The sequence below is a fragment of the Sorex fumeus genome, unplaced genomic scaffold (assembly GCF_029834395.1).
Source record: "Sorex fumeus unplaced genomic scaffold, SorFum_2.1 ptg000034l, whole genome shotgun sequence".
NCBI lineage: Eukaryota > Metazoa > Chordata > Mammalia > Eulipotyphla > Soricidae > Sorex > Sorex fumeus.
In genome coordinates this window covers 27,885,751-27,899,128 of record NW_026606091.1, presented here as the reverse complement: position 1 = coordinate 27,899,128, position 13,378 = coordinate 27,885,751, and the positions used below count along the sequence as shown (strand labels likewise).

The window sequence follows — 13,378 nt, the reverse complement described above, 5'->3', positions numbered from 1 at the left end:
TGCTTGTTTTTTTTTGGAGGAAATTTCAGCTCTGCTCATTCCTGGTGTCGAGTAATTGTCAACATTTCTGTCCTCGGAACCCTGCTGTCAATTGTTAGGGGAAACCTCTGCACCCCATGTCACTGGTGCCTACTGCTTGGGGCCTGTTTTTGCCTCCCAGACCACTGGTGTCTATTAGTAGGGGACATCTCTGGCCCCTACATCCCCGGTGCCCAGTGTTGGGGGACATTTCTGCCTCCAGATGCATGGTCTTCCCCACACCGCCAGCTTGTCCTTCTTGACTGTTACCACCTCCAGCTCCTCAGGCTTTATGATCTCCACTTTGTTCGGCTCCACTTCAGTGCCCTTAGATTGACTGAAACTGGATAGACTGAGGGACAGCCCCAGGCTCTCAGCCATCCAAGGGAGGTGGAGGGCTCGGGAGCAGGGTCCGCCTGGTTCTGCCCCCCAGGTGTCCTGCCTCTTGACCCCCACTGGGGGCTTCTTCCTCCTGAGGACCCTGACACACATTTTCAGGACACTTTTGTGTCAAAGCAGCAGCCAAGTCCTGCCCTGAGTCAGGCCACTGTGGACTGTCCAAGTGGACTGTCACTGCTCAGGCAGAGTCACAACTGGAGAGCCAATGCTGTCACCCCCTTCCCCTCCCTCACCCCTTCCACCTAACAGGGAAATCCCTCTTATGGCCTCTAAGAATTTGAGCAATCCTTCCTTATGGCACTGGGAAAAGGCCGGCCCTGTCTGCTTGCAGCACTTTTCTTTGGGTGTTAGCACCACACCCAGACATGCTCAGGCTTTACCCTGACTTAGCTCAGGGACCATTCCTAGTGGAACTAGGCGGGCCCATTGATCCAACGTCAGCAGTGTGCAAGATGATCCTTTATCTGCAGGACTAATGCCCTGCTCCAAGCGGTATTTTTTTTCAGCTGCTTCCCAACTAAATCTCCTTCCTGTAGAGTTGGGCTCCCTTAAAGATGCCTCACTCCCCCTTCTGTACGGCACAGTGCCCAGGGAGACAGCCCCGTGGAACCCGAGGCTTCCACTCCCGAGCACTTTCAGAGTTTTCAAGAATGGGCCCCTGGGATATTGCAGGGTTTAAGGTGCTTGCCTTGATGCGGCCCAGCCCTGTTCAAGTCCTGATACTAGGATCTCCTGAGCCCTGCTGAAGCGGAGAGTGCACCTCTACCCACATTTCTCGCAGGCTAATTTCAGACAGGTTACTCTGGAGAGCAGGAGCTGCCATGAGGCACAGGGTCTGGGATAGACGAGACAGGTAGTGAAATCACCCGGGATGGCCCAGAGGTGGTCTGTCACACTGTTCAACTTAGAAACCTGGGAAAATCTCCCGAAATTTCCTACATTATTGATATGCTCCAGATCGTTCTCTGCACCAAGAAAGCTTGGTCATTTCTTGTTCCATACTCTCCGGTCAGCTGCTTGCTGATACCCCGTCGCCCATCAGATCTGCTGTAAAACTGATCTCTTGCCTTGTGCGGTGTTCAAACTTTGGAGCTGTTCATTCCATTAGCACTATTATCTCATCATGTACTCCCACATTCCAAAAAGTGCTTTTTTTTCCTTTATGGGTCACACCCAGCGATGCACAGGGGTTACTCCTGGCTCATGAACTCAGGAATTACTCTTGGTGGTACTCAGGAAACCATATGGGGTTCTGGGAATCAAATCCAGGTCAGCCTCATGCAAGACAAACACCCTACTCATTGTGCTATCACTCCAGTCCCTGCTGCTTGGTTTTTAGTTAGGTTTAGGCAGAAATTTTGGCAAAGTTTGTATGAGTTCATAGTCGTTGAAAACTCAAAGTTATATTAGTGCTGCAATTCTCATTTGTGAAACAACAAAACTCACTACCAAGAAGGGGAGAAAGCAAGACAAGACCAAAAGGAAAAAGAGCAACAACCAAGCAGTGGCACCTGGTGCACAGGAGGAGTTGGCAGAGAGCATGGCAGCTGGGTGGCACTGCCACTCATCCAGTGGAGACAGCACTAACACAGTGGAGTGGTTAAGGCCAGACCCCAGCACCTCCAGTGTGTCCTTGGTCTAGAGGAGGCGAGACCTGGCATGGCAGACACGGGGCAGGAAGAAAGAGGGGAGCCAGAGCAGGAGCAGGAGTCAGGGGTGGAGGATGCGGAGGGGCAGAAGGCAGGCCCCAGATCATTGCCCCAGGGGGCCATGACATGCTGCAGGAGAGAACAAAGTGCCAATATGACACCAGACAAGCTGTGACCCTCTGTGAATGGGAGTGGCAGACATTAAATGTTGGGTAGCTTCCAGAAATGTCTACTGACATCAGGACCACCTGGACAGTCTGACAGAGTCACAGGGAGTCCCCAGGCAGGCAGGGAAGGCAGGGTAACTTGGTAACTACACTCCCAAGAAAAGCCTCGTGGAAACGGTCGCCCCATGACCCCCAAGACAGGGCAACATAGGAAGCAGAGCTCATTGAAGGTATCGGAGGTGCAGCCCTTCCCTGCTTTTGCTGGACACGAGAATCCATGGTCTCAGCAGATGCTGGGGGTTCCATATGGAATACAAGGTTCTCCCTGTTCCTCACTTTAGTATCTTATTGGCATTAGATCTCCAGACAGAGCTAGAAGCACAAATAAATGTCCACCTTGACACTGTGGATTCCCCCTTTGGAAAATACCCTCTCCAGGCGCCCTCTAATGGCAGTATCATGCCCCTCTGCTGGTAAACTCATGCTAGGAGTGAGCCTCCAGAGACAGCCACAATGTCGGTAGCCCATGAGGTGTGGCTATGGATAGGGAAAGATACTGCGCAGGTCTGAGAGGCAGGAATAGTGGTGGGATGCAGCTCAACTGGGAGCAACCCATTGGCCTCAGTTGAGAAGTCATGACCTGCGCCGAGTGAGTGTGGTCGGTCCTGCTGGTCACCTTGTGGTACCCAGCCCTTCCACTCTCTTGAGTCTGTTTTCCTCTAGTGCCCAATGATTGACTGGCCTGAACCTCAAAAGATATGCTTCCCCCTTTGCACATTGTTCCAGGAAGCAGACCCGTTTGCCTTTGGGCCAAAGGATCCAGAGACAGGAGGAAACCTCAGTCACTGTGTACCCGTTGCCCAAGGATTCAAAAACTCGGCCACCTTCTTCAGGAAGACCCTGGCTCTGGACTTAAGAAAATCCTCGTTGGAGCCCTGGAATGTACCATCCTGCAGTCTGTAGATGATTCGGTCCTAATGTCAGAAGCCAAGAGAACTGAAAGAGAGCCTCAGAGGCTCTGCTCCAGCTCTTGGTTGAGGCTGGGCACCAGACCTCCTGGAAGAATGAGCATTTAGAAGTGAAAAAAAGAAAAACAAATAACCTAAAAAAATCAGCAGTAGGGCTCCAGAGGCATAGAGGTTGATCCTCTTAGTGCCTGAGAAAGGGCACCAGGCTCTAGGTGCCCTGACCCAGGGTAGGGCCATTGGCAGAGGTCTGGGCATACCTGTATCTGAGGTAGGGGGCTCTGATCTCTCGCTGTGCCACAGAGGTAAACAAACTATCTACCTCCAGGTCCCCATTCAGGGGTGACAGTGACGACTAACAAAGGGCCCCAGTGGCTACCAATTGCCCAGATGGCACAGTCCCTGGGATGATGATGTGAAAACCCACATCTAACTTTTGTGACTCTAGATTTTGATGTGAAAACCCACTCTAACTTTCGCGACCCCAGCCTTTCTGCTTATGGGATGGGACCCCATCCTCTGACTTGCAAGAAGCAGTGGACTAAATCTCTTTCTCAGAACCACTGAACAGTTCGGGAGCAGTTTCCAACGTGAGTGGCATCCGGATAAAGACCATAAGAATGAAGCCCTGAATCCCTCTGGAAAGACTGGGTAGGGGCGGGTGCGCTCGGGGAGGGACAGGGACAAGCGCGAAACATGGTGAGACCCCACGATCTCTTAATTTTCATATAAAAAGGTAAAGGTAAAAGGTAAAGTCACTCCCGTTGATCGTCGATTTGCTCGAGCGGGCCCAGTAACGTCTCCATTGGAGACTTTGTTGTTACTATGTCTGGCATATCGAATACTCTCGGTAGCTAGTCGGTCTCTCCGAGAGGGGCGGAGGATTTGAACTCAGGTCGGCCATGTTGGCCGCTTTTAAGGCGACCGCCCTACCACTGTGCTATCGCTCCAGCCCCCGGAGCTTCTCGGCCTTTTGGCTAAGATCAAGTGTAGTATCTGTTCATATTAAAAATTGAAATTTAGACCCCTGGTCTGCGTGGGACGGGCCTGGAGGCCCAGCTCTGGGCAACCAAGCGAACGACTCCTATTCCAACCAGGTACAGCCCGCCCCCAAGGGCTTGGGACCCTCTGTGCACATGCTCAGCTAGCTCCACCTCCTAGAAAGCCGGTTTTACCCCTGGTCAGCGTGGGACGGGCCCGGAGGCCCAGCTCTGGGCAACCAAGCGAACAACTCCTATTCCTACCAGGTTCAGCCCGCCCCCAAGGGCCTGGGACCCTCTGTGCGCATGCCCAGCTAGCTCCACCTCCTAGAAAGCCGGTTTTACCCCTGGTCTGCGTGGGACGGGCCCGGAGGCCCAGCTCTGGGCAACCAAGGAAACGCCTCCTATTCCTACCAGGTACAGCCCGCCCCCAAGGGCCTGGGACCCTCTCTGCGCATGCACAGCTAGCTCCATCGACGTTCCCAACTCCTCGCTCAGTGCCAGGGACTCTTTCCGGATCCGCGGCCGCTATCGTGGCCGCGAAATATTTTCCCACTTCATATGGCATAGGAACCATAAGCTACCTTCTTCGATGGAAACTTCTCTAGTTTAACTCAGTCACTAGAAACACAGTAGCCAATAACTCATAAGCCTATCTTAACTCACACTGCATATCAAGCAGAATAGTAACAGTGAATGTTAAGGACTAAACCACAGTTTTCACAATGGTAAAGCAACGCAAAGGCCCACCAAACTTTCTTATTGAAGAGTCTAGCCCAGATGACACCAACAGTACTTCAGTGTTAGACAACCTCTCTGACAAGGAATTCAGGAGGGAGCTACTTAGGATGCTTAGGGAACTAAAAGAAACAATGGAAAGCAATGCCAATAGAAGACAAGAGGATTTGAAAGCAAGAAACACATCTCAATAGTCAAAGCAAACACAGACTCAGAGTCAAAGGCTGGAAAACAATCCTACAGGCAAACAGCTCCCATAAAAAAGCTGGGGTAGCCATCCTAATATCAGACCACATCGATTTCAGAGTGAGGAAGGTCATAAGAGACAGTGAAGGTCATTTCTTATTGATCAAAGGATCTGTACAACAGGAAGAACTTACAATAATAAATGTATATGCACCTAATGAGAGACCAGCAAAGTACTTAAAACAACTACTCATAGATTTGCAAAAAGACATCAACAGCAACACAATACTAGTGGGAGACTTCAACACTGCTTTGTCACCTCTTGATAGATCAACCAGACTCAAGCTTAGCAAGGACATACTTCATCTGAGGGAAACAATGGAAGAAAGGGACTTAGTAGATATATACAGGACACTTCATCCACAAAAAGCTGAATACACATTCTTCTCAACCGTACATGGAACATTCTCCAAGATAGACCACATGCTGAGCCACAAAACATGCCTCCAAAAAATTAAGAAGATAGAGATTGTATTGACAATCTTCTCAGACCATAATGCGCTGAAATTAGAAGTAAATCACATACAAAAACAGAAAACTAAATCAAACACCTGGAAATTAAACAGTGCTCTACTGAACAACGAGTGGCTTAGACAGGAAATCAAAGAGGAAATCAAAAGATTCCTAGAAACGAATGAAAATGAGGACACGAGTTACCAAAACTTATGGGACACAGCAAAAGCTGTGTTAAGAGGAAAGTTTATAGCTCTACAAGCATTCCTCAGGAAGGAGGAGCGAGCACACATAAGTAACCTAACCTCACAGCTTCAGAGCTTGGAGAAGGACCAAAAAAAGGAGCACAACCCGAACAGGAGAAAGGAAATAATAAAACTCAGAGCAGAGATTAACGAGATGGAAACCCAAAAAACAATCCAAAAGATCAATGAAACCAAGAGCTGGTTCTTCGAGAAAATTAACAAGATTGATAAGCCTCTAGCAAAACTCACAAAGAAAGGGAGAGAGAAAACCCTAATAAACCGAATCAGAAATGAAAAGGGGGTCATTACAACAGAAACTACAGAAATTCAAAGGATCCTCAGGGAGTACTTTGAGAAACTGTATGCCACAGAACATCAAAACCTCGAGGAAATGGATAAATTCCTAGACTCCTACAGACTCCCAAGGCTGAACCAAGAAGACCTGGAATACCTGAACAGACCTATCACCATCAAGGAAATTGAAATGGTAATAAAAACTCTCCCCAAGCACAAAAGTCCTGGTCCGGATGGATTCACTAGTGAATTCTTCCAAATCTTTAAAGAGGACTTACTCCCAATCCTCTTTAAGCTTTTCCACAAAATTGAAATATCAAAAACACTTCCAAACAGTTTCTACAAAGCAAATATCACACTGATACCAAAAGCAGACAGAGATACCACAAAGAAAGAGAATTACAGACCGATATCCCTGATGAACACAGATGCAAAGATCCTCAACAAACTACTAGCAAATAGAATCCAACTACTCATCAAAAAGATCATACACCATGACCAAGTAGGATTCATCCCAGGGATGCAAGGATGGTTCAACATTCGGAAATCAATCAATATAATCCATCATATCAACAAAAGAAAAGATAAAAAGCATATGATTATATCAATAGATGCAGAGAAAGCATTTGACAAGATCCAGCACCCCTTTATGAAGAAAACCCTAGCCAAAATGGGTATAGAGGGGACCTTCCTCAACATAATTAAAGCCATCTACCACAAGCCTACAGCAAGCATCATCCTCAATGGGGAAAAACTGAGAGCCTTCCCCCTTAGGTCAGGGACGAGACAAGGATGCCCACTCTCTCCACTGCTGTTCAATATAGTACTGGAAGTACTTGCAATAGCGATTAGGCAAGAAAAAGATATTAAGGGCATTCAGGTAGGAAAGGAAGAAATCAAGCTCTCACTATTCGCAGATGATATGATACTATACTTAGAGAACCCAATAACCTCCACCAAAAAACTCCTAGAAATAATAGACTCGTATAGTAAAGTTGCAGGCTATAAAATCAATACCCAAAAGTCCATGGCATTCCTATATGCAAACAGTGAGAGAGAAGAAAGCAACATGAGAAAAACAATCCCATTCACAATTGTGCCCCAGAAAATCAAGTACCTAGGAATCAGCTTAACTAAGGAAGTAAAGGACCTGTACAAAGAAAACTACAAAACACTACTTCAGGAAATAAAAGAGGACATGAGGAAATGGAAAGATATCCCCTGCTCATGGGTCGGGAGACTTAACATTGTCAAAATGGCAATACTACCGAAAGCATGGTATAAATTCAATGCAATCCCTATAAGGATACCCACGACATTCTTCAAAGAAATGGAGCAAACACTCCTGAAATTTATATGGAACAATAAGCCCCCACTAATAGCTAAAGCAATTCTTGGGAAAAAGAAAATGGGAGGAATCAACCTCCCGAACTTCAAACTCTACTACAAACCAGTAATAATTAAAACAGCATGGTACTGGAACAAAGGCAGAACTGCAGACCAATGGAACAGGGTTGAATACACTGACATCTCCCCTCAATCATATGATCATCTAATCTTTGATAAAGGTGCAAGTAATGTGAAGTGGAGTAAGGAAAGCCTCTTTAACAAATTGTGCTGGCATCACTGGACGGCTACATGCAAAAAATGGGCTCAGAACTCTGCCTAACACCATGTACAAAAGTAAGATCAAAATGGATTAAAGACCTCAACATCACACCAGAAACCATAAGGTACATTGAAGACAAAGTTGGCAAAACCCTCCATGACATTGAAGCTAATGGTATCTTCAAAGATGCCACGCCACTGGCCGAGCAAGTGAAAACAGAGATAGATAAATGGGACTATCTTAAACTAAGAAGCTTCTGCACCTCCAAAGAAACAGTGACCAAAATACAAAGACAGTCTACAGAATGGGAAAGGATATTCACCGAATACACATCTGACAAGGGGTTGATATCCAGGATATACAAAATACTGGTTAAACTCCACAAGAAGAAAACATCCAACCCCGTCCAAAAATGGGGCAATGAAATGAACAGAAACTTTCTCAAAGAAGAAATCCGAGTGGCAAAAAAGCACATGAGAAAATGCTCTACATCATTAATCATCAGGGAGATACAGATCAAAACCACAATGAGATACCATCTCACACCTCAGAGACTGGCCCACATTCAAAAGAACAAAAGCAACCGATGCTGGCGTGGATGTGGCGAGAAAGGGACACTCCTTCACTGTTGGTGGGAATGTCCACTGGTTCAGCCCTTCTGGAAAACAGTCTGGACGATTCTCAAAAAATTAGAAATTGAGCTCCTGTTTGACCCAGCAATACCACTCCTGGGAATATATCCCAGAGAGGCAAAAATGTATAGTCGAAGCGACATCTGCACTTGTTTGTTCATTGCAGCACTCTTTACAATAGCCAGAAACTGGAAGAAACCTGAATGCCCAAGAACAGATGACTGGTTAAAGAAACTTTGGTACATCTACACAATGGAGTACTATGTAGCTCTTAGAAAAGATGAAGTCATGAAATTTACATACAAGTGGTACAATATGGAAAGTATCATGCTAAGCGAAATGAGTCAGAAAGAGAGGGATATGGGGGCCTTGTGGACAGCAGATATGAGCCGGGGGTGTGGGGGCGACTAAAACCTCATGGGAAGGGGGGCGTTCTGGTCCGTCCTTCACGCCCTACCGAGGTCACCAGTTGCCCCCCACGAGCGGCTCTCCAGCACAGCCACGGCCCCAGAAGCACAAGGACTTAATGCAGAACCCAGCAGCTTGGAGCAGAAAAGTGAACGGACTCTGCATTGATCCAGGCCATCAAGTCTGCCGGAGGGGAAAGGGTGTTGCCCCATTCGCCCTCTCCTCTCTGGAAAGAAAGATGGCGGCCACATGGGAGCCTTGTGGACAGCAGGTATGAGCCGGGAGTGTGGGGGCGACTAAAACCTCATGGGAAGGGGGGCGTTTCGGTCCGCCCTTCACGCCCTACCGAGGCCACCAGTTGCCCCCACGAGCGGCTCTCCAGCACGGCCACAGCCCCAGAAGCACAATGACCTAATGCAGAACCCAGCAGCTTGGAGCAGAAAAGTGAAAGGACTATGCGTTGATCCAGGCAATCATTTCTGCCCAGAGGGGAAAGGGTGTTGCTCCCTTCCGCCCTCCTCCCTCTGGAAAGAAAGATGGCGGCCACATGGGAGCCTTGTGGACAGCAGGTATGAGCTGGGGGTGTGGGGGCGACTAAAACCTCATGGGAAGGGGGGCGTTCTGGTTCGTCCTTCACGCCCTACCGAGGTCACCAGTTGCCCCCCGCGAGCGGCTCTCCAGCACGGCCACGGCCCCAGAAGCACAAGGACTTAATGCAGAACCCAGCAGCTTGGAGCAGAAAAGTGAACGGACTCTGCATTGATCCAGGCCATCAAGTCTGCCGGAGGGGAAAGGGTGTTGCCCCATTCGCCCTCTCCTCTTTGGAAAGAAAGATGGCAGCCACATGGGAGCCTTGTGGACAGCAGGTATGAGCCGGGAGTGTGGGGGCGACTAAAACCTCATGGGAAGGGGGGCGTTTCGGTCCGCCCTTCATGCCCTACCGAGGCCACCTGGTTGCCCCCCGCGAGCGGCTCTCCAGCACGGCCAGGACTCCAGAACACAGAAACCAATTTCTTAACTATCTGACTTTCAGTAGAAATACTTCCAGGGTCAATAGGTAAAAGAGCAGAAATCCAAAACCAACATTTAATTCTTGAACCCAGCCGTAGAAAGCAAATCAGTTCACAATGCTTTTTCAGCATGTCTGATTTGGGGTGGGGGTAAACTCTAAATAATAGTGGTGAATCTTTTATTGAAACAATGAATCTAATCAAAGCAGATAGAGTGTTAACTAGAATTCATCTGCTTCACAGGGACGGGGAGGGGTGGGGGGTGGGGTTTTATTGGGGTTCTTCATGGTAAAAAATAAGTATTGGTAAAGGGAAATGTGTTTGATATTTGCATGACTGAGACATAAACCTGAAAGCTTTGTAACCTTTCCCACAGTGATTCAATAAATAAATTAAAAAAAAAAAAAAAGAAAGAGAGGGATAGACATAGAAAGATTGCATTCATCTGGGGGATATAAAGTAACAAAGTATGAGATTAATACCCAAGAATAGCTGAGATCAGCACCAGGAGGATTACTCCATAGCTTAGTGGCCAGTTGGGCATTCTAGAGGAAAGGGCAGCTCAGATAGAGAAGGGAGCACCAAATAAAGGATGTTTGGAGGATCCTCCCAGGAGGGAGGGGAGATGCATGTCGAAAGTGGACTATGGACTGAACATGTTTGCCACTCAATGCCTCTTTTGCAGACCACAACACCCAAAAGGAGAGAGAGAACACAGGGGATTGCCCTGCCACAGAGACAGGGGGGATGGGAGGATGGGGGTGGGAGGGATATTATCCATGGTGGTGGAAAATGGGCACTGGTGGAGGGATGGGTATCTGATCATTGTATAATTGAAACCAAAGCACAAAATATTGTAAATTTACAACTGTAAAAAAAAATAAAATAAAATAAAGGGGGAAAAAAAAAGAAAGGATGAAGTCATGAAATTTACTTACAAGTGGTACAAGTGGTCCCTGGTTCCCTTACAAGTGGTACAAGTGGTCCCTGGTTCCCATCCAAGTAGGAATGTGACAGGCAGGAAGGGGCATGGCTGACCAAATTCCTGGAAATGACTGGAACAGGATGGCTCTGCCTTCTGAGGCTTTGCCATCTGGTCTGATACATGAATCTGGACACACTTCTTGTCACCAGTAGAGTGTCACTCGGCCAAGGCTGTCCCAACAGGTCCAGGTGTGCAGGAGCAAAGAGGAGTCAGGGCCTGGTTCTCTATAACAGGGGGTCTGACCGTGCTGTGATGGTGGCAGTGGGACTTGTATTAGGGAATCTGATGGTCCACAAAGAAGTGGGGCGCTATTATCAGGGATCAGCTCCGTACAGACTTGGGGATACTAGAAATATGTTCCATCCACGGCCCCATCCTGCTCCACTGATAACACACTGTCTTTCTGCTAGGGTTGGTGCCATCCAGGGGGAGCCTGGCTGAGGGGACAGCACCTTGGACCCACCTGCTGCAGGAGCACTTTCAAGTGCTCATCCTGAGAAACCTGATGTGGCCACTAGGGGGCAAAGTGGGGTCTGTCCCTGGTGCCACTGCAGAGGGGAATGGGGGAACAGGCACCAGGGGTGAGGGGAGGCCATGGAGGTGCTGCAGTGGAAGGCAGGGCCCTGGGTGCTGCATCCTGCCCTCCCTCCTGGGGACGCATCCGTGATTGAGACCTTCAACCCATGGAGTGGACTCTCCTGGGGTCATTGACAGGCTTCACACAGGGGCAGGCAAGTGACGCGTCTTGGCATGGTGACATGGCCGAGGCTTCCCACAATCTAGAAGCAATTGTCAACTACTGGCCAGACCTGCCCCGCCCAGCGACACACACACCCACACAGGCCTGGGATAGATCCATTTATTGCAACAATCGTGAAAATCAGACAGTGGCAGTCAGGGAGAAAGCCCGCCTTCCTCCTTCCCCTTTTCTCAGCCAGCAATACAAAGTCCCCAAACAGCCCCAAAGAGTGTGTAGAATCCGGTGACTGTATGGTACCAGCGGCCAAGCTTCAGGGCTGTCATGCGCAGAAACAGGACCCCACAATGGGGAGGGGAGAGCTGAGTTGTGACTTCTGACCTCCTAATCATTGTTTGCTAGTGCTGGGGGGATATATCTGCCATCCTGATCCCTTGCACCTTGTGGAGGGGGACATTTCTTCCTCTGATCCCTCGGACCTTGTGGAGGGGGACATCTCGGGCCCCCCGATCCCTGGCGTCTAGTGGTGGGGGGGACATCTCGTCACCCCCCAATCCTGGCGTCTAGTGGTGGGGGGGCATCTCTGCCCCCCACCAATCGCGTCAAGTGGTGGGGGGGCATTTCTGGCCCCCCCATCCCTGGCTTCCAGTGGTGGGGGAGGCATCTCTGGCACCCCAATCTCTGGTGTCTAGTGGTTGGGGGGCATCTCTGGCCCCCCAATCCATGGCGTCTAGTGGTGAGGGGGCATCTCTGGCCCCCCAATCCCTGGCGTCTAGTGGTTGGGGGGCATCTCTGGCCACCCCGATCCCTGGCGTCTAGTGGTTGGGGGGGCATCTCTGGCCCCCCCGATCCCTGGTGTCTAGTGGTGGGGGGCATATCAGGCCCCCCCATCCCTGGCGTCTAGTGGTGGGGGGGCATCTCTGCCCCCCCCTTGATCCTTGCCCTCTAGTGGGGGGGGGAATCTCTACGCCCCCCGATCCCTGGTGTCTAGTGGTGGGGGGGCATCTCTGCCCCCCCCTTGATCCTTGCCCTCTTGGCAGTGCATTCCCCCATTTTCTCTCTCTCTCTCCATTTGGGTGCTGTGGTTTGCAAGAGAGGCACTGAGTGGTAGTCATGTTTGGTCTATAGTCTACTTTCAGCATGCATCTCCCACCCTGGGAGGATCCTCCCAGCACCCTTTATTTGGTGCCCTCTTCTCGAGCTGAGTTTCCTTGGAGACTGTGTAACTTCTTTACATGCAGAGTGAGTCTCAATGTTGTTCTGTTTGGGTCAACTCGCCACTCCTAGTACGCAGCATCCCTGCCATGGGAGCACGTCTGCAATTGCTTTGTGTAGCCCCATAGCCTCATAGCCCCATAGCCCCATTTCTCAATGGGAAGGGGCAGAGGAGGGGAGAAGGGAGGGGGCAGGAAGGTGGAGGGGGGAAGAGGGGAAGGCGGGAAGGAAGAGGGAAGAAAGACAAGGTTGGGGTAGATGAATATGATTTTGACAGGGTAGGTAAAAGATGGAATTACAGGTGAGTAAGAATTCTGTTTAACCATTTCTGACTCTTGGGGGGAACACATCACTTTCAGGCAGGCCACTTTGTGCCCTGGGCTGGGTGTCTGCAGCCTCCTTACCTCACGGGTATCACAGTCTGTCTGATCTTCTGCCAACACAATTTGCCTTTGACGGGTTGTTGGGTCAGGTCTGTCTTGGATCTGGGTGTGATTTCCACCTCTAGGTGAGAGGGAGGATGGGGTGTGCATGGGGTGTCTTTAGGAAGGACACTTCCTTCTGGTTCTCACAGAACACTTGGGGTTCCAAGGCGGGTGTAGCCCATAGGATGGCGGGGATCAAACCCAGATCAGCCACGTGCAAAGCAACAACGTACCACTGTACTA

At 49.5% G+C, this 13,378-nt stretch overlaps 1 pseudogene; it reads left to right on the top strand.

The window, feature by feature from the left end:
- Positions 1 to 4,155: 4,155 nt before the first annotated feature.
- Positions 4,156 to 4,285, top strand: LOC130026664 (uncharacterized; annotated as a pseudogene).
- The last annotated feature ends 9,093 nt before the right edge of the window (positions 4,286 to 13,378 follow it).